General features: G+C 43.9%; 1 protein-coding gene and 1 non-coding gene across 2 annotated transcripts in view; both read right to left on the bottom strand.

Annotated features, from left to right (window-relative positions):
* Positions 1–27,752, bottom strand: part of LOC126237149 (uronyl 2-sulfotransferase-like) — a 215,231-nt gene that overhangs the window by 99,843 nt on the left and 87,636 nt on the right. The window lies entirely within an intron of this gene.
* Trnas-gga (transfer RNA serine (anticodon GGA)) lies at positions 10,685–10,799 on the bottom strand. The gene is made up of 2 exons: positions 10,762–10,799; positions 10,685–10,729 (listed from the first exon to the last, which is right to left on the bottom strand). It is a non-coding gene; the product is annotated as a tRNA-Ser (tRNA).

Here is a 27,752-nt window from a genome sequence, read left to right as displayed (position 1 = left end):
CACGATCGAGCACCTGTTCATAATGAACGGCCTGTGGCGGAGTGGTTACACGATAATAACATCACTGTAATGGACTGGCCTGCACAGACTCCTGACCTGAATCCTACAGTACACCTTTGGGATGTTTTGGAATGCCGACTTCGTGCCAGGCCTAACCGATCGACATCGACACCTATCCTCGGTGCAACACTCCGCGAAGAATGGGCTGCCATTCCTCAAGAAACCCTCCAGCATGTGATTGAACGTATGAATGCGAGAGTGAAAGCGGTTATCAAGGCTAAGGATGGGCCAACACCATATTAAATTCCAGCATTACCGATGGAGGGCGCCACGAACTTGTAAGTCATTTTCACCCAGGTGTCCTGACACTTTTGATCAGATAGTGTACATCTGTAACCCTGAAAGCGTTGCAAACAAAATATTAGGCCCCGGGTTTGCTAGCATAGCCACGACCCCACCGTAATTTTTGTCGTTTACAGTAACATGGATATGGCCGTCGGAACGTACCCTCAACTAAGTACACAGTGTCAACAAGCCAGTCCCGAAATGCGTGAAGGTTCAGCACGACCGCCAACATGAAATACCGATTGCAGCAAACAGATCGCAGAAAGCAGAATGCGTTTTTCTAGAGTCTAACGGAACACGCTTCGACCGAACTCTGCCGCACTGGCACCTGATTAGTCAGCCAACTTTTTTTTTATTCGAAGTGCGACTACAGATATACTTTCACTTCGACAGCCGAAGACCGTATTACGCTTATAAATCGAGAACTCTGGTACAGAAAGTTTATGCAATAGCTTAGCAATTCACAACTCACTTAGGAACGAGTAACTAGAAAGGCGATTTTTAAACACTGCTTTCAAGCTCCTCCTTTGGAATGGCATACAGTGTTAGCGAAAACTGGTGCTGCGTACAAAATTCAGGGAAAATACACGAAGAAATATGTATTTAAGGGCAAAAGAGCAGACATATTAAAAGACTATAAGATGTGCAGCAGATGTTCGGCAATATACAGGGTGTTACAAAAAGGTACTGCCAAAGTTTCAGGAAACATTCCTCACAAAGAAAGAAAGAAAATATGTTATGTGGACATGTGCCCGGAAACGCTTACTTTCCATGTTAGAGCTCATTTTATTACTTCTCTTCAAATCACATTAATCATGGAATGGAAACACACAGCAACAGAACGTACTAGCATGACTTCAAACACTTTGTTACAGGAAATGTTCAAAATGTCCTCCTTTAGCGAGGATACATGCATCCACCCTCCGTCGCATGGAATCCCTGATGCGCTGATGCATCCCTGGAGAATGGCGTATTGTATCACAGCCGTCCACAATACGAGCACGAAGAGTCTCTACATTCGGTACCGGGGTTGCATAGACAAGAGCTTTCAAATGCCCCCATAAATGAAAGTCAAGAGGGTTGAGGTCAGGAGAACGTGGAGGCCATGGAATTGGTCCGCCTCTACCAATCCATCGGTCACCGAATCTGTTGTTGAGAAGCGTACGAACACTTCGACTGAAATGTGCAGGAGCTCCATCGTGCATGAACCACATGTTGTGTCGTACTTGTAAAGGCACATGTTCTAGAAGCACAGGTAGAGTATCCCGTATGAAATCATGATAACGTGCTCCATTGTGCGTAGGTGGAATAAACTAAAATGAGCTCTAACATGGAAATTAAGCGTTTCCGGACACATGTCCACATAACATCTTATCTTTATTTGTGTGTGAGGAATGTTTCCTGAAAGTTTGGCCGTACCTTTTTGTAACACCCTGTATAGGGTGGTGACAAGCAGTCCGAAAAGCTTGTAAGGGCATTGTAGGGTAGACTGGCCTGAGAAATAATTGTTAGTGATACGTGGCGTTCTATAAGATCTCTACGATCGACACTCTATCGCGTCGCGTGGCCGTGGTTTTCCTCTTTGGTCACTTTTAGGCTATTTAAGGGCACGGCGCTGTCTGATAGAACGGTGAAGAGAGATTGGTCAATCCACGCTCCCTTGTTACCTTTACCTTCTTCTTCTTTTGCTTCCTTAGGGCTCTTCAAAAAAAGGTTCAAATGTGTGTGAAATCTTATGGGACTTAACTGCTGTGGTCATCAGTCCATAAGCTTACACACCACTTAACCTAAATCATCCTAAGGACAAACACACAAACCCATGCCCGAGGGAGGACTCGAACCTCCGCCGGGACCAGCCGCACAGTCCATGACTGCAGTGCCCAAGACCGCTCGGGTAATCCCGCGCGACTAGGACCCTTCAGGAACACGTGTGGCTTGCTTTGTACGTCTTCTTTCTTCCCAATACCTTTTCATTCTCTCGCTTCTTCTGTTTCTTTCTTCTTTTGATAAGACAATCTTGATTTTGGTGTCCGGCCATCTGTGACCATCCACCGACCCTTTATATTTCTCCCTGTCCTGTACCACCAGCTGCCGATTCCTTTCTTTTATTCCTACAGCCTTCCAGTCGTCTCTGACTTCCTTCACCCAGTTGCTTCCCGTATGACATGTTACATTCCATATCTTCTTAGTCAACCTCTCCTCGTCCATCCTCATGATGTGCTCACCAAATCGTAACCTCCTCTTCTGTATCTCGCTCGGTATGGGTTCAATAATTTCATACAGTTCATGTCGTGTTCTGTATATCCAGATATCCCCATGTTTTTTGGTGTCGCATATATCTCTGAAAATTTTCCGCTCCTCCTCCTCCAACTGTACACAAGCTCTCTTGCCGAGTGTGATCGTTTCTGATGCATACAGAGGAGCATTTCTTACAGTTGCTGTGTAGTATCGCAATTTGGCATTCGCTGACAGATTTTTCTTGCCATGTGTTGTTTCCAATGCATACCGAAGCTTCTGCAAAAGCTGTGCCCTGTCTACTGCGTCACTGTTGCCCTGTATGCCACTGGTTATCTTTCTCCCCCAAATAACGAAAACTGTTGACTTTCTCAACTACTTGACCAGCTATCTTACAGTCAGATTCAGTGTTCAATGTCTTGGTCTTCTTATATGCAATCTTCAGTCCGACATTTTCTGCTGTTTCGGCTGGATTTTTTAGTGCTGTCTTTGCCTTTTCTTCTGTCTCATTTACGACTGCCATGTCATCTTCGAGTGCCATGCAGTCCAATGTTGCATTATGTTTGATCTTGTACCCTATTTGCACACCTTTGATCTTCATGTTACTATTTAGTTGTCTCCAAAAACCAGGTTAAATAAAACTGGTGACACTCCATCCCCTCAAATGGCTCAAATGGCTCTGAGCACTATGGGACTCAACATCTGAGGTCATCAGTCCCCTAGAACTTAGAACTACTTAAACCTAACTAACCTAAGGACATCACACACGTCCATGCCCGAGGCAGGATTCGAACCTACGACCGTAGCAGTCACGCGGTTCCGGACTGAAGTGCCTAGAACCGCACTGCCACCGCCGCCGGCCTCCATCCCCTTGACGGACTCCTGTTTTAATTTCGAAGCTGCATGACAGCGTACTGCGATGCCTGATCCTGGCAGTAGTGTCGCTTAACGTTTCCACAAATGTCACTATTTCCTTTCCTGTGTCTGTGTTCTATTATCCTTTTTATTCCAAATATCTGTTCTGCACAGTTCCTCCCTTTCTTTAAAGCCACAATGATACTCTCCTGTTGAAGGCCCCAGTTGTTCTTCAACTCTGTTCAGCAAGATTCTCGACAAAACCTTGTATGCTTTGTTTAAGAGAGAGATGCCCCTGTAGTCATCCAGTACTTTCTTGTCCCCTTTCTTGTGTAGTGGTATTATAATGGTTTCTTTCCAGTATATGGGTATTTTCTTATTTCTCCTGAGATCCATTACTATATTGTACTTCTTTGTACTTCAGGCCTCAGTCTGGAACCGCGCTACCGCTACGGTCGCAGGTTCGAATCCTGCCTCGGGCATGGATGTGCGTGATGTCCTTAGGTTAGTTAGGTTTAAGTAGTTCTAAGTGACTGATCACCTCAGAAGTTAAGTCCCATAGTGCTCAGAGCCATTTCAACCATCAGGCCATCCCACTTGATCTCTTCTGCACAGATACCATCATTACCTGATGACTCATTCTGGAAATATCCTCTAGGCTGTGGCTAAGCCATGTATCCGCAATATCCTTTCTTTCAGGAGTGCTAGTTCTGCAAGGTTCGCAGGATAGCTTCTGTAAAGTTTGGAAGGTAGGAGACGAGGTACTGGCAGAAGTAAAGCTGTGACGGCGGGGCGTGAGTTTTGCTTGGGTAGAGCACTTGCCCGCGAAAGGCAAAGGTCCCGAGTTCGAGTCTCGGTCCGGCACACAGTTTTAATCTGCCAGGAAGTTTCACCTGATGCTTTGTTGTTTTTGAGGTTTTTAATTGCCTCTGCTACTTCTGCCCCGGTGGGTGCATTGTCTAGACTCTCCTGATTTTCGTCCATAGAGCGTAAGTGTGCCCACTTTACTGTCGGTGCTTCTGCATTCAGCAAATCCCTAAAATACCTAGCCTTTTTCCTCGCACACGTATTTCTCGCCTATTCTTATTGTGTCATCTTGTCCTATTACTAAGGTTTCTTTTGCCTCGAAACCTTCAATTCTTCTCTTCATTTCTCTAAAAAAGACGCGTGATTTGTGTTTCTTGAAGGCTGTGTTTGCTTCTTCACGTTTGTCATTCCATCTACGTCTTGTGGCGAAATAAGTAAAAAAAAATATTGATTTGTTGAAAAGAGAAAAAAATTATGGATATGGAACTTTAACTTTAGAATTTTTGAAAGGCTTTTTTACGGACTTTATTGACCGGCTTGAATGCGGACAAATTCAGTGTTGCGTGAAATTTGCCTGTAATATAATTTACAATTCCGATTAATTACACTTTTGAATTCTACGTCATTGTTGAATTAATCAGAGTTCTCACCTTAGACGTAGAATTAGTCGTCCTGCCACAATATTAATTCATTAGTCACCATAGATGTTCTTCTCCTTGTTGACCGTGTGTATCGTCCTAAGTCGGCATCGGTTTACTTCACGAAAACGGTGGAAACCAAGGAATACAATGCTACGTCGCTTTAAATAATTCTCGTAAAACTTAGATACTTCTCACTATTTTTTATTCACAAGACAATAAGACTTGCTCTGCTCGTCGCGCAAACCATTAATACTAACAAGATGGCTGCCTTTCCGCACACACCAAAAATTACGCCCATCCCCATACAAGGTAACAATCGATAGTGTATCTTAACTCCTCCTTGGAGTATGAAACAAAAGAGAATCCAATATAAACATTACAGAGATCATATTCTACATCCTTCTCAATTTAATCTTTGGCGCAGCCTTTAAGGTATTGTATGTCTCTGCGTCGGAATGTGTCATTACAGTCTGGCATTTCTGATCGTTTTGCTAGCTTTACCTATCTACATATGTTTTCCCTCTTTGGAATTTGACGTTAAAATCATGTTTGCTGACATCAACTACCACAGAAACCGGTGGAGTTTAGATCACAGATAGCTGCTACAGTGTCACAAAATTACTAGGAAAAAGTAGAGACTGATCTCGACTACATATCGGACTACCGTTATCTGATAAATACCACACATGTAGAGCATTATTTCATCAAAGCGTGGTGAATTTTCACTTCTTTTCTTGCATTGCTCATCATTATATGTGTTGTGGTTTTAAAAACAATAGAAGGTTTTGACACTGACTGAATAAACTGTGTATTTTTAGTCATCAAGCAACAGAATCGTTTGAAATTTATCCATCTTCTGTTTTCCGTACACTTTGCTATTAGTGTAGAATTTTATTTCTAGCAGCACTGATTAATAGAACAGTTACATGGGGAAAGTTAGTGTCCACTCACTTTCGTTCTTCTTGAAGATTGCCTAAAATCCTGGCAAAAGAGTCACGGCCTTAGGAAAGGAGGGCGCTTGGCACAGGAGCGTGCGGCAATTACAGGGGAGCATCGCCTGCCGTCAGACAACCAGACGGGCCGCATTCGCGACGCACCTTCACTTCCGCGCCGTTTGTTCAATGCCTTCCTTTCGCTGGATGTCTGAAGACTGCGCAATCAGCGACACCTGACAGCCGTGTAATTGGCACGAAAAATACACAGCAGGCTCGTCTCCTCCTTACTCCCTTTCTCTGCAGTGAGCGCAACTTCGTCCTGACGAAATCAGTGGGATGAATCTCATAAGTCGGTAACGTACTTCAAATCTAACAGTGACATGGTGTTTCAAAACATCCCTCTGCTCTCAATTTCATGAGTCCCTTACAGTGCTTTATAAATCCTTGTATTTTGTACATCTTAGCAGTTTTCTTTTATTATTTATTTTCGTCTGGAATGTAGATCGGACGTATTACTTTTTTAGGAGTTGTAGCCATATTTTCTTTATGACTCACTGACGTTTTCGGCCCTACGCAATGGAGAGAAAGCAAGAAAATGTTTCTCAGAGAAACAATTTGCTCTTGAGTCTGCTGTCGCGGGAGTGCAGTACAGAAATATAACCTGTTCCTAACATCCACATTCTAATAACATTCATAACTACTTTTTTGCAATTGTTTCACGTTGGAAACAAAATCCATACAGCCGCTGAGATGGCTTACAACTGTTCTTAACACAACACCCAATAACTGCTCCTAAAAGCTCTAAAAACAATCAACTCTCGAAAATACTAACACAGAACATCAGTCATCAACACCGGGAAACACCCAACAATGCTCAGCATAAACACACAAAACTCACCAACAGCACTCAAAAATACTAAAAAAAACACACAAAACATGGAACGAAAGAGTTTGCCAACAACACTCAACAAAAAACATCATCAACAACACTAAAAATATATAACAAATATTCAACAAAAAAGCTCAAAAACACTCAACCACACCCAAAGAGAACTTTGAACAGTTTCACGCACACACAGTCAAACAAGTGCGCACGCTATCGCGTGCTTGTGAAGAACTGCATGTTATATCACATCGTATATTTTTTTTGTTGAAGGTGTATTCAAATTTCGTCTCTCATGATCTCGTCACCAACGAGATGTTAAACTATAAACTTTCTCGCAAATGCACAAAACAAACTTGTAGTATCTCCGAGGAATTATCAGCTTTCAATGGTCTTGCAGTGTCATAGCGAACTACACACACAAAAAAAAGTTTTCCATCACCTCGCTTCCGAGAGTTCCGGAACCTATACAGAAAATTGGAATAGAGATCAACATAAACATCATTTCCGCCCTTTTTATTGCTCATGAAAACCCCACATTGCATGTTGAACCACCATACAGCGAGACCTTTAGAGGTGGTGGTCCAGATTGCTGTACACACCGGTACCTCTAATACCCAGTAGCACATCCTCTTGCACTGATGCATACCTGTATTCGTCGTCGCATACTATCGACAAGTTCATCAAGGCACTGTTGGTCCAGATTGTCCCACTCCTAAACGGCGATTCGGTGTAGATCCCTCAGAGTGGTTGGTGGGTCACGTCATCCACAAACAGCCCTGTTCAATCTGTCCCAGGCATGTTCGATAGGGTTTATGTCTGGAGAACATGCTGACCACTCTAGTCAAATGGCTCTGAGCACTATGGGACTCAACTGCTGTGGTCATAAGTCTGACCACTCTAGTCGAGCGATGTCGTTATCCCGAGGGAAGTCATTCATAAGATGTGCACGATGGGGGCGCGAATTTTCGTCCATGAAGACGGATGCCTCGCCAATATGCTGCAGATATGGTTGCACTGTCGATCGGAGGATGGCATTCATGCATCGTACAGCCGTTACGGCGCCTTCCATGACCACCAGCGGCGTACGTCGGCCCCATATAATGCCAACCGAAAACAAAAACGTACCTCCACCTAGCTGCACTCGCTGGACAGTGTGTCTAAGGCGTTCAGCCTGACCGGGTTGCCTCCAAACACGTCTCCGACGATTGTCTGGTTGAAGGCATATGCGACACTCCTCGGTGAAGAGAACGTGATGCCAATCCTGAGTGGTCCATTCGGCATGTTGTTTGGCCCATTTGCACCGCGCTGCATGGAGTCGTGGTTGCAAAGTTGGACCTCGCCATGGACGTCGGGAGTGAAGTTGCGCAGCATGCAGTCTACTGCGCACAGTTTGAGTCGTAACACGACGTCCTGTGGCTGCACGAAAAGCATTATTCAAGATGGTGTCGTTGCTGTCAGGTTTCCTCAGAGCCATAATGCGTAGGTAACGGCCATCCACTGCAGTAGTAGCCCTTGGGCGGCCTGGGCGAGGCATGTCATCGAAAGTTCCTGTCTCTTTGTATCTCCTCTATGTCCGAACAACATCGTTTTGGTTCACTCAGAGACGCCCCTTGTTGACAGCCCTTCCTAGAACAAAGTAACAATGCGGACGCGATCGAACGGCAGTAATGACCTTCTAGGAATGGTTGAACTGCAGACAACACGAGCCGTGTATCTCCTTCCTGGTGGATTGACTGGAACTGATCGACTGTCGGACCACCTCCGTCTAATAGGCGCTGATCATGCATGGTTGTTTACATCTTTGGTCGGGTTTAGTGACATCTCTGGACAGTCAAAGGGACTTTGTCTATGATACAACATCCACAGTCAACGTCTATCTTCCCGAGTTCTGGGAACCGGGGTGATGGAAAACTTTTTTTGATTTGTAGATTTGTGCATAGATTAACCGCAGAATCCGATAATGTACGTGGTGATTGTAAGATGATATTCAAACACTCAATAATTATAGAACATTTTATCAACAACAAACATAGTGGTATATTCGGTAACTTCCTGCAACCAGAATGAACTTGCCATTTCCAGTGTCACAGTTAAAAAAAAAAAAAAAGTTCAAATGGCTCTGAGCACTATGGGACTTAACATCTTTGGTCATCAGTCACCTAGAACTTAGAACTACTTAAACCTAACTAAGCTAAGGACATCACACTACACCCAGTCATCACGAGGCAGAGAAAATCCCTGACCCCGCCAGGAATCGAACCCGGGAACCCGGGCGCGGGAAGCGACAACGCTACTGCACGACCACGAGCTGCGGACGCTGTCACAGTTCTTCAGTTTATGTCCAACTTTTGCACTAAAATCTCCCGTGACGATATTTTTACGAGATTTCTGCAGGCTATCCGTTTGAATTCTGAATCTCAGGGCGTATCTTTATTTTTCGCAGAAACAGGAGAGAAAAATTAGTTAGCGTCATGCAAAAGTCACAAACTGCTTCACTTTTTTTTCATTTTTCTTTTTTTTGTGAAGTGCCGAACGCTCCCGGATAACGCTTTATTCTTGTGCATTTATTCCAGCCTGAACACTTGGTTCTTGAGTCACTAGCTCCTTTAATATTATATACCATTACCCAAAATATAGCGATCAACGGTACAGGAATGAGCTATTGCACACACATACGAGCATAAACTTGTTCGTGGCTCTTAGTAATTTACCCAGTACCTCGCCTAGTGATCGTTTTCTTTCCAAAAGAACCATAGCGACATTAATTTTAAGAGATTTAGGGAAACCGCCATAAACATGTCAGAATGGCGAGAAGGGGATTAAGATCACGTACAGGGCGGCGAAATCTGCTGCAGGAAACTTCTCTACTTCTCCCCAGAAGCACTAAAGGGCCGACGATATCGTCATTCTCACCCGAGAATGTCCATGTACGCTCACGTTACGCAGGATGCAGTGAAATGCAAGGGGGCGATCAAAAGGTTTCTGTTTGAAAGCGCTGTTGCAGCGTATATGCAACATAGCGTGACTCCGATGCAGGACTATAAGAAATATCATAAAAATATCCTCATGGGAAATTTTAGTGCAAAAGTGGGACATAAAGTGAAGAACTGTGGCAGCGGAAAAGGTACGTTCATACTGGTTGAAGGAAGTTGCCGAATATAGCACTATGTTTGTTCTTTATAAAATGTTCTATAATTATTGAGTGTTTGAATATTATGTTACAATGTATTGAAATGATGTGCAAGGTGCCAGATTGTTAGTGCAATGCATCTTGCTTTCAGTAGACTTTAATAAGAGATGTAGGCTAGGGATCAGTGTGGCATTTGTGTCTTTCCGACGTGGGTGCGGAACTGCGGAAACTGAATTATGCGACGTTATTACCAAATGTGTCCAAACAGGACCAACGTGCTGTTTTTCTCTTTTTGGTTGCCGAAGAACATGCACCGGTAGACATCCATGGGAAAATGAAGAATTTTGCGGGGCACCATGTCCGTCGAAAACCATAGTTGTGGAATGGTGCGAGAAGGAATGCTGCTGCCTCATGGTAACGCACGTCCCAAATAGCAAATGCCGTAACGCAGAAGTTACGCCAATTTAAGTGGGAGACACTCGAGCATACACTCCATAGCCCTGATCTCTCCTTATGCGATTCTCAATCCTTCGGTCCTTTAAAAAGGACCTGAAGAGTCGACTTCTACCGTCGGACGAAGATATGCAGCAGGCAGTTAGGGATTTCTTGGTTGCCAGAATGAGATTTTCACTCTGCAGCGGATTGTGCGCTGATATGAAACTTCCTGGCAGATTAAAACTGTGTGCCGGACCGACACTGGAACTCAGGACCTTTGCCTTTCGCGGACAAGTGCTCTACCAACTGGTTCAAATGGCTCTGAGCACTATGGGACTTAACTTCTGAGGTCATCAGTCCCCTAGAACTTAGAACTACTTAAACCTAACTAACCTAAGGACATCACACACATCCATGCCCGAGGCAGGATTCGAACCTGCGACCGTGGCAGTCGCGCGGTTCCAGACTGTAGCGCCTAGAACCGCTCGGCCACTCCGGCCGGCGTGCTCTACCAACTGAGCTACCCAAGCACGACTCACGCCCCGTCGTCACAGCTTTACTTCTGCCAATACCTCGCTCGTCTCCTACCTTACTAACGCAGGAGAGCTTCTGTAAAGTTTGGGAGGTAGGAGACGAGGTACTGGCAGAAGTAAAGCTGTGAGGACGGAGCGTGAGTCGTGCTTGGGTAGCTCAGTTGGTAGAGCACTTGCCCGCGAAAGGCAAAGGTCCTGAGTTCGAGTCTCGGTCCGGTACAGAGTTTTAATCTAGGAGGAAGTTTCATTTCTTGGTTGGTTGGTTGATTTGGGACAGGAGACTAAACAGCACGGTCATCGGTTACATCGGATTTGTTAAGGGCGGGGGAGAAAGTCGGCCGTACCCTTTCAAAGGAACCAAGCGATTTAGGGAAATCACGGAAAATCTAAATCAGGATGGCCGGACGCGGGTTTGAACTGTCGTCCTCGCGGACACGAGTCTAGTGTGGTAACCACTGCGCTACCTCGCTCGGTCGGACTTCTTCATGCAGCTAGACACGGCGTTTTAGCAAACTGATATCTGCAACCTGGTTCGTTGGTGGTCTGGTTGCCTCAGTGCTCAAAGCGATTTTGCCTGTTTGGCATACCGATTCTGAACTGCACGCCCTTCGAACGAATACTTTTTGATAGCCACTTATAAGAAAAGATATGGGCAACTGTTCAAAAGAAGGACGATGCTGAAACAGGGTTTCTGTCTTCCTCAAGAACTACGTTGCTAACGATGCACTAAAAAAGAGAAATTATTTTGATACCCAGCGATCAGTGACTAACAAGTGTTACGACTCGCTCCAGTTACTCGTTCGGCCACTGTCCGCTTGTCGATCGAGCTGCTGCCGTGCTCCGCGAGAAAGCGCCTCACCGTTTTAATTGGATTTTCTCTTCACCGTCGGCCATCAGCTTTCGTATCCGGTCGACTGCAATCATTGGCGCAGTGACCATGTCAGCACGCTGGGAAAAAACTAGTCGCTCCGAGCAGCAGCCATGCTTTTACATTTAACACCGCCTCTGGCCTTGACAATGGCTTCACTTCGGCGAGCGTGTCTAGAAGTTTCTTCAGCTACGCTGTATCCAACTGAAACCACTCGTTGATTAATAATCAAAAAATGTTCAGATGTGTGTGAAATCTTAACTGCTAAGGTCATCAGTCCCTAAGCTTACACACTACTTAACCTAAATTATCCTAAGGTCAAAAACACACATCCATGCCCGAGGGAGGACTCGAACCTCCGCGGGGACCAGCCGCACAGTACATGACTGCAGCGCCCCAAACCGCTCGGCTAATCCCGCGCGGCGATTAATAATCGCGCAGAGTTACCGAACTGCAAGGATATACACTGCTATGCTTCACCTGCTGCCCGAAAAATACCAGACACTCCTAAGAGATTAAGATTTAATGATTTATGGGGCCGGGCGAGTCGAGGAGCAGTGGGGTGACTAACCGTTCCTCGAACCAGGAGCGTATGCATGCAGTCCTGCGAACGCAGTTGTTATCTTGCAAGATGGGAGTGTCCACAACATACACATCATGAAGATTTAGAAGAAAGAGCAATAGTTGGTCTCCGATAATGTTGAAACAAACATCCTGGTTCACGTACACGGTAACCTAAATGAGTGGGCCCAGTTCACGGCACGAAAAACACCCCCAAAAGATTACAGAGTCATCTCCCACCCTCCATACAGTGAGTGTAACGCCTCATAGAGCCACCGGCGCACTCGACACGTTGCATCATTTGAAAAGAGACAAAATCGCTACTGGCTGGACCACACTATTCGTGTCTTGTCAGCTAGCGTCCGGTTTATGTGTTTCGTCCATTGAAGACTACAGCTGTCTACACCGCTGTGAATAACCACATTTTGTGGGATAGACGTCTCCATTTATGCACTGCACGCACTTCGCTTAACAATGTTTGCTCGCAAACTTGTCGAGATGATCTGCCTTGACTGAGAGCAGTAATCCATGTAAGGTCGTGAAACCGAATGTCATTGATAAGTCGCGACATTGATCTTCGGTCCCTGACGGTTACGATCTTGCCGGCCGCTGTGGCCGAGAGGTTCTATGCGCTTCAGTCTGGAACCGCGCGACCGCTACGGTCGCAGGTTCGAATCCTGCCTCGGGCATGGATGTGTGTGATGTCCTTAGGTTAGTTAGGTTTAAGTAGTTCTAAAAGTTCTAGGAGACTGATGACCTCAACTGTTAAGTCCCATAGTGCTCAGAGCCATTAGAGCCATTTTGGTTACGATCTTCATATGGCCACTGATACGAAGCTGCGAGTGGTTCACCATGCCTTGTAGACATTTTGACAGTTCCCATTGACGCATCAACGAATGGGCCAACTTTATTCACTGTGTGTTCATACGGACATGCAAACACGACGGTTCCTTTCTGCCATTCAGTCAAGTCTTCACGTCGACCCATCTTAACTGCGCTGATTCCATACAACGGACTGCCACATTTACTCACTTCACTGCCACGACATACACTAGCGGTGGAAGATCACTTGACTGCTTGATACCAGTTCTACAACATATTTATCGCTCCAAAGCACACAGTGTGCTTTCTTAAGGATGTGCCATATTTTGTGTGGTGACTTTATCTGTGCGCGCACATTACTGTGAGAAGCAATTTACGTTTGCTTCTTTACTGATCCTGGAAAAGGATCTCTCTTACATCTAACCAGGCGTTCTTAATATTTCACGATGCATTCATTAACACATACACGGTATGAGAGGCATCACATCTAGTATGCAATGTAGCACTTCTTAGGAACAGTTACCAAAGACATAATAGAAAACATAATGCTATAGCATCAGCACCATAGTTTTTTCTTGTTTGAGAAGAAGAGTGTAATGAAGGTAATTTACAGGCAAGTATATTTAGACTGTAAGCCGTGGGAGCAATGCACGTGGCAGCAGAGGCAGGAGACTAACGAAACGAGAAACGTTGTAGATAAAAGTAATAAAGAGAGAAACAGAGAGAGAAAAAAGGTAATCAGCTGAGATATGAAAAGAGAAGAAGAGAGAATTTGCTTCAGAGGGAATCGGCCATATACAGAGTGTTTCCATATAGCGTGCAGAAATCTAATACGACATACAGAATACGCCACTGAACAATTTGAGGTCGGGAACCTGGGATAGGTTGATTTGGGGGAAGGGAATCAAACAGCGAGGTCATCAGTTCCACCGGATTAGGAAAGGAAATCTGCCGCTTCCTTTCAAAGGAACCATTGCGATTGAGGGAAGTCAGGGAAAATCTAAATCAGGATGGCCGGAAGCGGATTCGAACCGTCGTCCTCCAGAATGCGAGTCCAGTGTGCCAGCCACTGCACCACCTCGCTCGGTCGATAAACCTGGAGTCGAAGAAACCAGCTTAAGGGGATGTGGAAGTAAATTTGTCTGACGCTTTGTCTAGCATTTCTGTTTTTCAGCTTAATTACAACTAACATATGTACAAGTTTACACGACCTGTGCTGTTTATTTACATGTACATTCTTTATTGCCTGCAAGGAAACAAGGACTAGTCTGATTATTAGGAAGTCATGGTGCAGGTTTTGTTTCATTACTTGTCCATAAGGTGGCTCTGTTGTATCGTATTTACATTGTCCCATGACAGAACATGCTATGAATTAACGACAGAGCCATTCATTACTCAGTACTATTCAGAGGCGTACAGCATAGTACGATGGAGCAATATAGTTTCGCTGAAATCATGGACATGCATCTTGTGTATAGGGAAGTACGTTGCAATGGTCTCGCTGCTGAACGGCTGTACAGGGAACGATTGCCTAACAGGCATCATCCGACGAATACGGGAGACGAGTTCATTGGCAAGAAGAAACGGGGGCCTCGCAACATGAAGACCACTTTGAAGAGGGAGTGCTGGAACGTCTTGCAGCGGACCCCATTACGAGTACTCGTCGTATTGCACGTGAAATGGGCGGTGGACGTACTAACGTGCGGCGAGTACTCCACGAACAACAGTTACACCCATTTCACCCACAACGAGTCTATGCAGTGCTTATGATTTACTTAGCACCAAGGGTGTTGTGTCAGTGGTAGCTCCAACAGTGGATTGATCCACCATATTTCACCCAACTCGTGCTGTTTACTGTCGAGGCCTCATTTGATCATGGTGGTATTTCGAACAGCAGAAATGGCCATGTGTGGGACGAGGAAAACCCTCACGCTGTAGTAGAGTCACACCATCAAGTACGTTTTACTGTGAATATCTGGGCTGATATCGTGTCATTTTTCAGCAAGGCTATGCTCGTCCACATATGGCACGCGTCTCTACCAACAGTCTGCGTGCTGATGAGGTGCTCCTGTGTCCAGCAAGTTCCGTATATCTGTACACCATGTGGAACCATGTGTGGAACCATCTCGGACATCCACTCCATTCCAGCGCCATTATCCAGTTGCCAGCTTGTCTCAGGACAGGATACAATGTCTTTATGACACGCTTTCCGACCGAATAAGTGCTTACGTTGTCCGCGGCTCGTGGTCTTGCGGTAGCGTTCTCGCTTCCCGCGCACGGGGTCCCGGGTTCGATTCCCGCCGGGTGGTTTGTGTCTTTCATCATCATTTCATCCTCATTCACTCGCAAGTCGCCGTAGTGGCGTTAAAGAACTTGTGGAGCGGCAGCCGAACCGCCCCGCGAGGGGTCTCCCGGCCACCTATGCCATACGCTCATTATTATTTTAGTGCTTGCGTTCAGGCCAGAGAGGGTGCAATGTCATACTTGTAAGTGGGCTCATACTTCCGGATTCATTGTAAATACGAGTCGATTTTATAATAATTGAAACAACATTCATTTCATTTTGATCCCTCTTCCCTTTCCGGGTGCTGCGCCTTTTTATCAGGCAGTGTATAGCTAACAGATAAAGTATGTAAAAGGTAAGTGGATGGAAGGCGTAGATTTGTTGGAATGGTTCTGGAAAAGTGCATTGAATCTGCATTTTGGAGTACTGGTCCAGCATTTGGAGTCCTTAACAAATATTATTTTATTCATTTTGGTTATAGCACACCACATCTGTTTCCGTAAATGTCACTGCTGGAAAAACTGCAAGCAGCCACAAGTTTTTTGTAATTTTATTATACCATTACTAGTTTTGGGCCTGAGCCCATCGTCACATGGTAGCGTTGACTTATTTACAAGTTTTACATTTGTCATCATGAAAAACGTACCTGCCATCTTGCATTTAGTGAAGTTCATTGATCAACATGAATTGTAAAAGAAAAAAGACCTTTGGCTTATAAAACGTAAATGAGGACTTAAAACTTGCAAAGAAGTCAACGCTACCATCTGACAGTGGACTCAGGCCCGAAACTAGTAATGAGACTATAAAATAATTTAAAAAAAACTTGTGGCTGGTTGCAGTACTGCCTACAGTATAATTTATCAAGTAGGTATGACAGCAGAGATTGTACAAATTCAGAGACGCTGTACTATGATTGTAACAGATGATATATCCCACACGAATGTGTGTGAGATGGTCAGGGAACGTAAATAAGAATCTTTGGAAGAAAGGCATTTTTATCGCGAAATCTTGTTTGGTAAATTTAGAGAACCGGTATTTGTGGATGACTATGAGACAATTTTGCTGCCGCCATCGTATATCTCGTGTAGAAATCATGGGAATAAGACAAGAGGCTGTAGGGCTCATACAGAGCAGAAGGGCGGTCATTCTTCATTCGATAACACGAAGATGAGATAAGATAGAAAACTGCCGATTTTGGTACGAAGTATCCTTCGACACGCACTCTACGGTTGTTTGTAGAGTATTTATGTAGAGCTAGGAAATTAGTTCAAAAAAATGGTTCAAATGGCTCTGAGCACTATGGGACTCAACTGCTGAGGTCATTAGTCCCCTAGAACTTAGAACTAGTTAAACCTAACTAACCTAAGGACAGCACAAACATCCATGCCCGAGGCAGGATTCGAACCTGCGACCGTAGCGGTCTTGCGGTTCCAGACTGCAGCGCCTTTAACCGCACGGCCACTTCGGCCGGCCCAGGAAATTAGTAGATACAAATTTTGTTACCTAGTTTAGAGAACGGGGGAAGGAGAGAGAGAGAACAACGTGGTTTATGACTGTAAAGAAAAATACTGTAGTAGCTGGGTGAAGTAATGAGCACAATAAAACTTGAAAGTGAAAAAGTCCATGTACATCATCTATAATGCAAAGCCATCAACAATGGCCTTTGCTAACATTGCATTACTTGCTGTATGTGCACCAAAGAAAAATACCCGGTTGGATATCAGTTGGAAGACGACGTCGCGTCGTCTACAGGCAAAGTGTTGACTTTGGAGCCGGCGTGCTGTGTCACAGACACTTGGTCGCGTTCGGCGACACGCTAAAAGGATGGCGTAACAACGCCAGGCTTGCGACAGGATGTGCAATGTTCCTCACTTCTCAACAGTGAGCGTCAGCCAGCTTTCAGCTGCATTCTGCTAATCATATACTGGGTAAATTTCAACTCAGGTTTCACTGAACTTATTCATATTGAATTATATGTTTTAGGTATCCATATTGTAGTTATTAAGCGAAATCCGCATACGTCTGCCTTCCATAGTTATCTGGATCAATAACTCCAATGGATATCCCGATTGTTAATTTAATTTTTTAGTTTCTACTTCTTGAATTTCACATCGCGCGGGAACTGTTTACCACGCCTTTTCCACAGATCTGATTGTGGTGCCGTCGTTAACGTTAGACATTACTGGAAGGAGAATAGGCAACTCGTGTACAACACTGTCCTACGCATTGGAGGGATTTTCTGCGGATCTTGTGCGAATTTCCAGACTGCGTGTATGTTATTGGACTTACTGAAAGAACCGCTAAAAAATCATTAGGTCGGTAAGAAAAAATCCTCTTCGGTGCTTACAGTTTATTTTCTCCGGGTTGTGGCTATATCATGCAATTAAAGATCAAGGCATTCCAGAAGTCTGAGACATACATTTCTCAATGTCAGTGATGGTCAAGATCAGACACAGTGCCATTACAATGCACATCGCAAAGACCAGACGCATCAACGCTACATCATCTCACGTTATCTGGCCGCTTAACGTCAGTGCATGATGTGTGCAACCTGCTGTCTGCCCTAGGATGTGTCTTTCTCTCAGTGAGGCAGGATACTGGCTTGAGCGTGTTAGCTGCGTAGCATCCGTTGTCCGTGATTTCAGCTAGTGGGTTGTCGTCCGACATCTATCTTACTTGGTATATTAAGACTCATCGGAATAGTAGAGGCAATGAGGAATCAGCGTAACCTATTCTAACCAGGTGAATGAGTTCATTATCAGAAATGGCAATGATTCAGTATTTACTCTTAGCTGTGCGGCTTGATTCGTGAACAGGACTTATCGCTTATGTTTTCCAGTCTATATAAGAAACTCACTGAGTTTTTATTTTATTTTTTTTTTCATCGCAAAATCTCATACAGTCCAAAGCAATTACTGCAAAGGGTAAGATGGCTCTCATTTGAAGACAATATGGGAAACAGCATAGTAAACGCATTATTGTTGCCAAGATAGACACGAAGCCCACGCCTACTACAGTTGTGCAAGTTTATATGCCAACTAGCTTTGCAGATGATGAAGAAATTGATGAAATGTATGGCCGGCCGGAGTGGCCGAGCGGTTCTAGGCGCTACAGTCTGCAACCGCGCGACCGCTACGGTCGCAGGTTCGAATCCTGCCTTGGGCATGGATGTGTGTGATATCCTTAGGTTGGTTAGGTTTAAGTAGTTCTAACTTCCAGGGGACTGATGACCTCAGCAGTTAAGTCCCATAGTGCTCAGAGCCATTTTTTTGATGAAATGTATGATGAGATAAAAGAAATTATTCAGGTAGTGAAGGGAGATGAAAATTTAATACTCATGGGTGACTGGAATTCGACAGTAGGAAAAGGAAGAGAATGAAACGTAGTAGGTGAATATGGATTGGGGCTAAGAAATGAAAGAGGAAGTCGCCTGGTAGAATTTTGCACAGAGCATAACATAATCATAGCTAACACTTGGTTCAAGAATCATGAAAGAAGGTTGTATACATGGAAGAACCCTGGAGATACTAAAAGGTTTCACATAGATTGTATAACGGTAAGACAGAGATTTAGGAACCAGATTTTAAATTGTAAGACATTTCCAGGGGCAGATGTGGACTCTGACTACAATCTATTGGTTATGAACTGTAGATTAAAACTGAAGAAACTGCAAAAAGGGGGAATTTGAGAGGATGGGACCTGGATAAACTGAAAGAACGAGAGGTTGTAGAGAGTTTCAGGGAGAGCATAAGGGAACAATTGACAGGAATGGGGGAAAGAAATACAGTAGAAGAAGAATTGGTAGCTTTGAGGAATGAAATAGTGAAGGCAGCAGAGGATAAAGTAGGTAAAAAGACGAGGGCTAGTAGAAATCCTTGGGTAACAGAAGAGATACTGAATTTAATTCAAGAAAGGAGAAAATACAAAAATGCAGCAAGTGAAGCAGACAAAAAGGAATACAAACGTCTCAAAAATGAGATCGGCAGGAAGTGCAAAATGGCTAAGCAGGGATGGCTAGAGGACAAATGTAAGGATGTAGAGGCTTATCTCATGAGGGGTAAGATAGATACTGCCTACAAGAAAATTAAAGAGACCTTTGGAGAAAAGAGAACCACTTGCATGAATATCAAGAGCTCAGATGGAAACCCAGTTCTAAGCAAAGAAGGGAAAGCAGAAAGGTGGAAGGAGTATATAGAGGGTCTCCACAGGGGCGATGTTCCTGAGGACAATATTATGGAAATGGAAGAGGAGGTAGATGAAGATGAAATGGGAGCACTGAAAGATCTAACTCGAAACAAGGCCCCAGGAGTAGACAACATTCCATTAGAGCTACTGACAGCCTTGGGAGAGCCAGTCCTGACAAAACTCTACCATCTGATGAGCAAGATGTATGAAAAAGGCGAAATACCCTCAGACTTCAAGAAGAATGTAATAATTCAAATCCCAAAGAAAGCAGGTGTTAACAGATGTGAAAATTACCGAAGAGTTTAATGAGTCAGTTTAATTAGTCACAGCTGCAAAATACTAACACGAATTCTTTACAGACGAATGGAAAACCGGTAGAAGCCGACCTTGGGGAAGATCAGTTTGGATTCCGTAGAAATGTTGGAACACTTGAGGCAATACTGACCCTACGACTTACCTTAGAAGAAAGGTTAAGGAAAGGCAAACCTACGTTTCTAGCATTTTTAGACTTAGAGAAAGCTTTTGACGCTGTTGACTGGAATACTCTGTTTCAAATTCTGAAGGTGGCAGGGGTAAAATACAGGGAGCGAAAGGCTATTTACAATTTGTACAAAAACCAAATGGCAGTTATAAGAGTCGAGGGACGTGAAAGGGAAGCAGTGGTTGGGAAGGGAGTGAGACAGGGTTGTAGCCTCTCCCCGTTGCTATTCAATCTGTACATTGAGCAAGCAGTAAAGGAAACGAAAGAAAAGTTCGGATTAGGTATTAAAATCCATGGACAAGAAATAAAAACTTTGAGGTTCACCGATGACATTGTAATTTTGTCAGAGACAGCAAAGGTCTTGCAAGAGCAGTTGAACGGAATGGACAGTGTCTTGAAAGGAGGGTATAAGATGAACATCAACAAAAGCAAAACGAAGATAATGGAATGTAGTCGAATTAAATCAGGCGATGCTAAGGGAATTAGAGTAGGAAATGAGACAATTAAAGTAGTAGATGCGTTCTGCTATTTGGGGAACAAATTAACTGATGATGGTCGAAGTAGAGAGGATATAAAATGTAGACTAGGAATGGCAAGGAAAGCGTTTCTGAAGAAGATAAATTTGTTAACATCGAGTATAGGTTTAAGTGTCAGGAAGTCGTTTCTGAAAGTATTTGTACGGAGTGTAGCCATGTATGGAAGTGAAACATGGACGATAAATAGTTTAGACAAGAAGGGAATAGAAGCTTTCGAAATGTGGTGCTACAGAAGAATGCTGAAGATTAAATGGGTAGATCACATAACTAATAAGGAGGTATTGAATAGAATTTGGGCGAAGAGGAATTTGTGGCACAACTTGACCAGAAGAAGGGATCAGTTGGTAGGACATGTTCTGAGGCATCAAGGGATCACCAATTTTGTACTGGAGGGCAGCGTGGAGGGTAAAAATCGTAGAGGGAGAAATGGTTCAAATGGCTCTGAGCACTATGGGACTTAACGTCTATGGTCATCAGTCCCCTAGAACTTAGAACTACTTAAACCTAACTAACCTAAGGGCATCACACAACACCCAGCCGTCACGAGGCAGAGAAAATCCCTGACCCCGCCGGGAATCGAACCCGGGAACCCGGGCGTGGGAAGCGAGAACACTACCGCATGACCACGAGATGTGGGCTCGTAGGGGGAGACCAAGAGATGAATACACTAAGCAAATTCAGAAGATCGTAGGTACTGGGAGATGAAGAGGGTTGCACAGGATAGAGTAGCATGGAGAGCTGCATCAAACCAGTCTCAGGACTGAAAACCACAACAACAACAACATGGGAACTGGAGGGGTAAGTCTATTTGAATATATTTTAAAATAGAACAATTGTCAAACGAAACACACATTCTGTACCTGAGGGGGATGTGAGTTGGGTTGCCTATCTTAAGGCGCGCGAAAAGTTTCCGGGCGAGGCCTGTTTTGCCCATCCCGTATTTACAAGAAAAACAGCCGAATAATGCCCACAAGTAAATAAATTAAATCTTACCTAAATTTCCCGTTCTTTCTTTGTATAGCCATTCAAAAACAATATTCCAACCAGCCGTTTTGCAGATAATCTATTGCTCGAGTCCGACAACTTACTGCCTGCCTTTGAAACTAAACACTCGGAGGGCACTGATTTCTGTAGAATTATCAGGTACCCGTTGGCTAGTTTACATAAATTGGGGAATGAAGCTTTCAAGTTTTCTCATTGTTATAAAGGTTTAGTGTACAGTGGTGACACAGCTGTTCCTAGGTAAAAGCTGTTTCCATCCTTTTGATCATTCGATACGGCACCTATAAAGCAAAGATATAAGTAAAAATATTGACTGAAAAGTATCGAGAAAAAAGTATCAGTATCGAGGTGAAAGTACTCGTTACAAAAGAGAAACGAAATGTTTTATGTGTCTCTAGTAGCTATGACATGTCATCCGCGTGCTTAAACCCTGTGAATTATTACTGTATACCGCACGGCAAATTAATTGAAGCTTTGTTGTGACACAACGGCAATGGCCGGATAATTCGCCAGTAAAATAGTGAGCCAGTTAAAAGACGAATTATCAGCTGTAAAGTTATAAATGAATGTCAACCGTTATAACGACCGCAACAACGTTGCCACACATGTAAATAGCGCCCCAAAATGGCATCGTATTCAGTGATAACACACTCTTTTTTTCCATAATGGTGGTCTTCAGACTATCCGTGAACAGTGCATGGTTAGCTCCAAAGTGACCATTTTATGTTCAGAAGTTTTGACGACCTGATGTCGTTGTGCGAGGCATAATTTTGTATTTTCCTCGACAACAGTCGTTCATCATTACGTGCATTTCGAAATTCAGCGGCTCTTTTCTAGTCAATCAAATCATTGACGCCAGATATCCGTGGATGAACCGCTACTCTGAAGGGAACCTACCGCACTCCGAGTTGAACGTAGAGTTATAGGTTTCATCGCCTGTGATGACGGTACCCAGGAATGTCAGATATCGACAGGTGTCAACTAAACCTCCAGTCTGTCTGTCGTCTGTGCTGTCTTCTACTCGTCGGTCATTTTTTTTGCAACGCAGAACAGATCTTCCGCTTACCCCAATCTTTAGGAAGACGGCATAAACATTGCCTCTACTGATCCCCCAATTTGTTCGGAGTCAGAGAGAATCGCCGATTTTTTGCCACGATCTACCGGTCCTTTTCGATATTTTCTGTCTTTGCATTTGTTGAGAGTCAACCGCAACGTTTAGCATCAACAACAGTTCCATTTCATCTCGAAAACGACTGAACGAGCCATGAACATAATTCCTATCCCCGTAGTCTATTACTTTCACTTGCACCAACATTGCTCGCGTCTCTTTTGTCATTTTGCTCAGTTTGTAATGAAACTTCCGTTTCTGGTTCTGCATTTACGTAAATTTTCTGCAACCCGCTGTACAGTGCATGGCTCAGGATGTATCGTGCCATTATTATTAACTTTCTTTCATATTCCATTCACCTCTTGAACGATGGAAAAACGACCCGCCGAATGCCCCTGAAGGCACCGCGTAAGAGGTCCATGACTAAGAAATTTATTGCTAGCGCACTCGAGCAGATGTAATTTCGATGGATTGCTCACGCGCTGCCTGTATATGTAAGCTTTAAGAGAATCTCAGACCAGAGAGCAGTGTTGGCTGCAGTAAGAGCAGTGTCGTTGGGAGTAAGTAGTAGCTGACAGTCGGGTGTATGGAGTTGGCTGGGCCGGTCGTGGAGAGCGATGGCGGTGCCTGAGCGATGTAGTATAACGTAAAAGCAGCCGTGCGCATATGTAGTTAGTTACAACAAAATTTGTACTATTGTTATATCAGGTCCCATGTAAATGTTTTTAAAAATCTTTTAATAATAATCTTTCTTATAAAATTAACTTTTGACAATCATTCATCTGAATTTAAAGAATTTACTAATTTCTCCAATCCATGGTCATCCCGATTATCGTAAATAAAAATCAGTTGTTTCTTTTTATACATGACAAATCTAGCGGCCAGCATTGCACTGGGCTGTGCCAGAACAATTTCTTATAGGAGCAGATATATACGCGTCATCCGGCGACATAATTGAGGTAAGAATTTTCAATTTATTCAGAATGACTTTTCAGGGTCATGACGCAGCATTGCTGACGTCCAGATTTACCAGTTTATATTCACAGCCAGTTAATTAGTGAAAGGTTATATATGAGTCACAGTTTTATTGGGAGGTTAGTCAGATTTCCATTGCGGTAAATAAACTGTTGGGAGGTTACACTAAGTGTGAATGTTATAATAATTTTAACCGTTGGGAGGTTACAACCGTAATCTCTTTCGTCTTTTTCCCATGACCCCTACGCAAGATATGCATTGGTAGCAACCTATTGACCGCACAGTCATCTCTGAATACGTCTCTAAATTTATCCAACAGCGTTTCGCGAGATTTTCGTCTTTTTTCCCAAGGGATTCCCATTTACACTCTAAGACAAAAGAAGAACCACCACGAAGGAATTATCCGATTGGGACGGAAATCGGTAGACGTAATGTACATGCATAGACAAGCAAACGATTACAATTTCAGAAAAATTTGATGATTCATTCAAGAGAAAGAGCTTCACAAACCCAGTTAAGTCAGTATCACGTTGGTCCACCTCTTGTCCTTATGCAAACAGTTATTCGTTTGGGGATTGATTCATAGAGTTGTTGGGTGTCCTTGTGAGGAATACTGTGTAAAATTGTGTCCAATTGGCACCTTAGATCGGCAAAATTTCGGGCCGGTTAGAGGGCCCTGCCCATAATGCTCCAAATGGTCGCGGTTAGGGAGAGATTCGGCTACGGTGCTGGCCAAGATAGGGTTTGGCAAACATCAAGACAAGTGGTGTAAACTTTCGCCTTGTGCGGGTGGGCATTATCTTGCTGAATAGTAAGCCCAGGATGCCTTTCCTCGAAGGGCAACAAAAGGGGGTATACAATATCGTCGACGTACCATTGTGCTGTAAGAGTGCTGCACATGGCAACCAAAGTGGTCCTGCTATGAAATGAAGTGGCATCCGAGACTACCACTGATGGTTGTCTGCCGTAACGCGGGCGACGGTCAGGTTGGCATCCAACCGCTGTCCGGAACGCCTTCGGATAATTCTTCGCAGGTCATCAGGGCTCATCACTGAAGACGGTTCTACTCCAATCAATGAAATTCCATGCCAAATGTGCCCGACACCGCTGCAAACGGCCTTGTTGGTGTACAGAGATCAATGGTAGTCGGTGTAAGAGGCGCCTTGACCTCAGCTCCCATTCTGGGAGCCGTCTTGTCGTCACTGAAGCACCAATTGCGCGTCGGTCGATGATAATGATGAATCCGAGGCTCTAAGTGTCTCTCTGACGATTGCTGGATCCTCACGTTTTGTCGTCATTCTAGGTAGACCGCTTCTTTCGTGACGCTGTGTTCGGCCATTCTTCGCACATTCTACCAGCATCGTCGAGTAGTGACACCTATTCAAATGTCGAGCGATTCGCTGATTACTCCAACCGGCTTCTTTGGGCCCAAGTATACGTCCTCTCTCAAATTCTGACATCTGCATGTATTTTTCAAGCGCCTGTCTGCGAGGCACAGTTACTATCCAGCTGAGTACACAAAATACGCAAGGACTTTTTGCCCTAATATCGACATCTCCCCCGTTTGCAATCCTTGCCAGGTACGCGGTGAAATTGTTCTGCAGCGTCTCCCATTCATCCATAAGCCGCCAAAGCTTACAGTTTAGCACGTTCCGTCGATAGCTATTTGAATGATATTTTTTTCCCTGAGTGCCAGTTCTCCGAGCATTTCTGTTAACACTTTCGTATGAGATGTACCGACCTATTGGAACAGTATGGTCTGTGCGTATGCGCTACTCTAGATGACACTTCATGAGCGCACACACATTCTTAGTATGTGTTACATATTTGGACAGTGGTTACTCACGGAACACCTGAAACACTTTTTATAAGGTCCGGAGAAGAAAAGATACGCGACTTCTATATTTGTCCAAGGCCATACATTTCTTCCAATTAGAAAAATGACACTAAGCACTATGGGACTTAACATCTGAGGTCATCAGTCCCCTAGACTTAGAACTCCTTAAACCTAACTAACCTAAGGACATCACACACATCCATGCCCGAGGCAGGATTCGAACCTGCGACCGTAGCAGCAGAGCGGTTCCGGACTGAAGCGCCTAGAACCGCTCGGCCACTACGTCCGGCTGCAATTACAATATTACTCGTAGCGAAACATTTCTTCATCAGTCGTCCGACTTACCAGGCCCTACATCCTTCTTCATCATAAATTAAATACTATTGAGGAGTGAAAATGTCAAAGTTCTAAGTGCCATTTTTTCACAAAACGCTTTTTTAGTCCTTTTGTGTTCTCGGTACTTTGTTGCATATCACTAGACTTGTTCCAAGTGCCAATTCACGAAGAAAATGTTTCAGATATTCATTACTTGATGCCGCATGGACTTGGTGCCTAGCAGTGGTTCCCTAAGGAGTTCCAAGACCTATGCGTCTCCTTCGTTTACTCGATGCTCGGTTTGTGTAGTAAGCATAGTTCTTCTAAGTCTCTGCACGCATCAGTAAAACGTCTTTGTAATGGAAGGAGATAATTGGGCTTCAAAAAATAATAAAACTGTTGGAAAAGTGTAGAGACAAAACAGGTGTCTGACAAACGTTAGGAAAATCCGTTTTTTCCTCAACAGCACTATGAGCTCTGCAATAAACACAGCAACATCTGATGCCAAGAATTGAGATGTGTAAGAAACAGGAGTCCATTTTGAAAGATTTTTTCTTAAATTTAATTTTTTTATCTGTTGCAAAAAATTTGCAAGGTATGAGAAATGCTTTTTGTTTATAATAGTGCTACAAGTTAAAACATTACTGGTGTATTTCTGTTCATATATTATCACAAATAAAACGTAATGCTGCACTATTAATGGCACTAGGCTCAAAAACTTTGTTATAGGCACTTAGAACGTTCTTAAAATTATTTTTTTCTAATTTATTTGATTATTCTTTACAGTGATGAGGTGAGAAACATGATTCTGTGGCATTAGAATACCTTTCCAGTTTTTTTGAGTACAGACAAGTTATGCACAAAAAGAGCTAAATTGTTTGTTTTATTTTTATGACCAATGTGAGATTTGGCGCTCAGAACGTTTGACATTTTCACTCTTTATTTAGTCATCATTTGGTTTTGAAGCTCTTCTGTGGCCTTGTTTGCTGCCAAAATGGTTGGATTTCAGGTCTGTCTGTGTGTGTGTAACAGTTCTTTGCAGATGAATAAAATTCCATACAAGTCTGTAAGTTCCCGTAAAGACTAAAGCTCCAGCTTCGACAACCAGTCGTGAAGCGTAAACACTGTAACCTTCATCGTGGACACATCACAGATGACTGCGTTGTTGACCGTATTATCATTGTTGTTTGTTACGAAATATAACTAGCATACCAGTAAGTGTCTAACACTCTTTCAAGTCCTCGTAATGCGTGAAATTTTCGTTACCAACCATTATTTCCTTTTCTCAAGACATTCAGTTTAGGATCTTCTACGGTCTGTATAATTTGGATTCCAAATGTCCGGAATATCTTGTATTTCGCATGAATGTGTTGCAGAGCCAATGGCAGATTAGAGGCACGTCAAACTCATACGTAGCTGCGCGGTTGGCGAGGTGGATTGCTAAGCGAAAGGGCCCGCGTTCAACACCCAGCCGAATCGGAGATTTTCTCCACTCGGGGACTAGGTGCTCGTATCCTCGTTACTCTCATTACACAACTGCGTTGACTGAATGGGTACGACCCGAGAGCCAGTACACTGAAAAAAAAAGCCCTCAGATGTAATCGGTGTTAAAATATTGAACCTCCTGTTGTAAGGATTTCTAATCACGTTTTCAGCGTAAGGAAGTTCAACCAAGGGCTGACGTATTGGAGTCGCGCAGCCGACGAGAGGATGACACCATTGACTATAGAGCTTATGCTTAATCAAGGTCATCTGTACGTGACGCAAACCAGCTACGTTTGTCGCTCACTACCGTGATATCAGGTTTGCAGTGTCCAACCCAAGGCACACACGGGGAAGCACGGAATAAAGAACCGTTTTCTTTACAAAGAAAAGTGCGAAGTGACAGCAGATGTGTTGAGCAAAGAGCCTTTAACAGACGGTATTGAGGCAGTATTAATGTTTGTGGTGATACGATCTGAAACAAAGAGCGAGAC

The sequence above is a fragment of the Schistocerca nitens genome, chromosome 1 (assembly GCF_023898315.1).
Source record: "Schistocerca nitens isolate TAMUIC-IGC-003100 chromosome 1, iqSchNite1.1, whole genome shotgun sequence".
NCBI lineage: Eukaryota > Metazoa > Arthropoda > Insecta > Orthoptera > Acrididae > Schistocerca > Schistocerca nitens.
This window is presented reverse-complemented; position numbering and strand designations above follow the sequence as displayed.